This window comes from Apis cerana, unplaced genomic scaffold (assembly GCF_029169275.1).
Source record: "Apis cerana isolate GH-2021 unplaced genomic scaffold, AcerK_1.0 Chr0_AcerK, whole genome shotgun sequence".
NCBI classification, from domain to species: Eukaryota; Metazoa; Arthropoda; class Insecta; order Hymenoptera; family Apidae; genus Apis; species Apis cerana.
The window spans coordinates 3,673,541-3,676,097 of record NW_026893558.1 but is presented as its reverse complement, the minus strand read 5'-3'; the positions used below and the strand labels follow the sequence as shown (position 1 = coordinate 3,676,097).

At 18.0% G+C, this 2,557-nt stretch overlaps 1 long non-coding RNA gene across 1 annotated transcript; it reads right to left on the bottom strand.

Moving 5' to 3' along the window:
- Positions 1–1,349: 1,349 nt before the first annotated feature.
- On the bottom strand, positions 1,350–2,282 carry LOC133667540 (uncharacterized). The gene is made up of 2 exons (XR_009833231.1): positions 2,172–2,282; positions 1,350–1,835 (listed from the first exon to the last, which is right to left on the bottom strand). It is a non-coding gene; the product is annotated as an uncharacterized LOC133667540 (long non-coding RNA).
- Between the last annotated feature and the right edge of the window lie 275 nt (positions 2,283–2,557).

Below are 2,557 nucleotides of genomic sequence, written 5' to 3'. Positions count from 1 at the left end.
TTTATTAAAATTTATTTATTATAACAATATATAAGAAGTAATAATTTACATTTAATTTCGACTTAAAGATTGATTCAATTAATTAAATCCTTATATTATTTTAGTTATTGTAATTATTATAATCTAATTAAAATATTCAATTTAAATAATTGTTTATTCCCTCAAATGATAAAATTAATAAAATTAAAAAATATGAAATTAATGTTCTATAAGATTTTAAAGAATAAATAACAGGTAAAAATAAAATAATTTCAACATCAAAAATTAAGAATATTATTGTTATTAAAAAAAAAAAAGGAAGTGAAAAGGATAAATTAGATTTTGTAATAGGGCTAAATCCACATTCAAAAGGAGATCTTTTTCAAAATCTTTTTTTTATTGAAATAAATTTATTAAAAGGATTAATGAAATTAAAGTGATTAATAAAAACATAAAAAGATATATATATATATAATTATATTAAATTTAATTAATTTTCTTAATTGAAAATTAAACGTATTTATTTATACAATATATATATATATATATATAAATAATTGAAATTTAATTTTTAAATTTAAATCAATAAATAAACAAAATATAAATAAATAAAAATAATCAAATTACATCAATAAAATGTCAATATCAAATGGCTAATTCAAAATTTATATTATGTTTATTTCAAAAATGAATTTTTAACAGTCGATATGGAGATACTAAAAGAAAAATGATCCAATTAGTACATGTAAACCATGAAATCTAATAGCTATAAAAAAAATTGAATAAAAAAAAGAAATAGAATCATAAATTTTATCATTAAAGCAAAAAAAAAAAAAAAAGAATTTAAATATTCAATTGTTTATAAAATAGTAAAATAAATCCCTAATAAAATTGTTTGTGTTATATAAAATTTTCTATATTTTAATTTATTAATAATTAAATAATAATGACTTAATGTTACTGTAAATCTTACCTGGAGAAATTAAAGTAAATGAATTTAATAATGGAATTTCTATTGAATTAAAAATTTAATATTTTTTGGTGGTCATAATATATCAATTCCAATTTCATATTTGGGAAGATTGATGTATGAAAAAAAGTCAAAAAAAAAAAAAAAGAAAAAAAATACAAAATATATTAATTCTAAAATAAGTAAAATTATTCTAAATTTTTAAAAATTAATAATAAAAATGTATGTAATCCTTTATAATAAAATATTCTATCTCGAATAATATCACAAAATCAAAATATTATAATTAAAGTGGTATTAATTATATTTAAAATTATAAGTAAAAAAATTGTTCTTGTTAATTCAAATAATCTAAAAGATAAAATAATTGGTCATGGGCAATTTATGATTACATTAAATGAAAAGTTTTTCTTCATTATTTATTAATTAAAATTCATTTGATTCTGAAAAATATAAAATTAAGAAAATTGAAAATACATATCATTGAATAATTGATATAAAAATTTCTAAAGTTAATAATGTATTTTGAATTAATAAATTAATTGGAATTATTGCAATAAAATTTCTAATAAAAATACCTAATAATGTTAAAATTAAATGTCCTGAAATTAAATTTGCTGATAATCAAATTGATAAAGTTCATTGATAAAGTCAAATAATTAATTTAACTAATTCAATAATAACTATAAAATTAATTAAAAATATTGGAGAGTCTTTATTGGAAAGCATTTTTTTTATCATATATTTCATATCAATCTTCTTACCAATACTTACTATTTTATCTCGTTCATCTTGTTACATGATACATTGATATTAATGTTCTTTTGATATACTTAAATCATTTTCATCTAAATTAATATTCACAACTAAATTCTTCTTCTTGTATCTTATTTGGAAAATGCACAAATGAAACATAAAAAGCATAAAAATGTACATAAATATAAATTCACAGAATATCTATTGGAAATAATTAATATGTTTGTAATTAAATATTAAATTATAAAGATTATAATCATAGAAGAATAACAAAAATAACAATGTTTGATTCTGTTTGTTTTAATTTTCTAATGAAAAAAGAAAATGAATATTTTAACCTGATGGACATTTAATCCAAGCTTAGTATTTTATTGCCATTATATTTTCAGATATATGTTTTACCGAAGGACCAAAAGTATTCCTATATCTAATCCAATCAAATTTCTTGTTCCGTTTCATTACTTACATTTAAAAATGATAGAATAGAATAGCTGTAAAGTCATGCTTCTGCATAACATTTTAAGGCTGCCTGTGTATTCTGACAGTGTGCAGTGTCAGACAGGCATATTGGATGAATTTTTTCCTTATAAAAAAACAAAAATATTTATATATTTATTACATAAAAGTCAGATGTTAACATTTGACTTATTCCAATAATATATATAGAGGTTAATTTTTAATTTTATGATTTTATGAAAACTTACACGACATTTAAGAACACTAGAGTCAAAACTTTCTTCACCACTTTTACAAGAAAATACAATGCATTCTATGGATTCTATGGATTCAATGCATGCAATGGATTCTAATGAAACACGAGATGACATTACATTACAAATTTTTGCATTTATT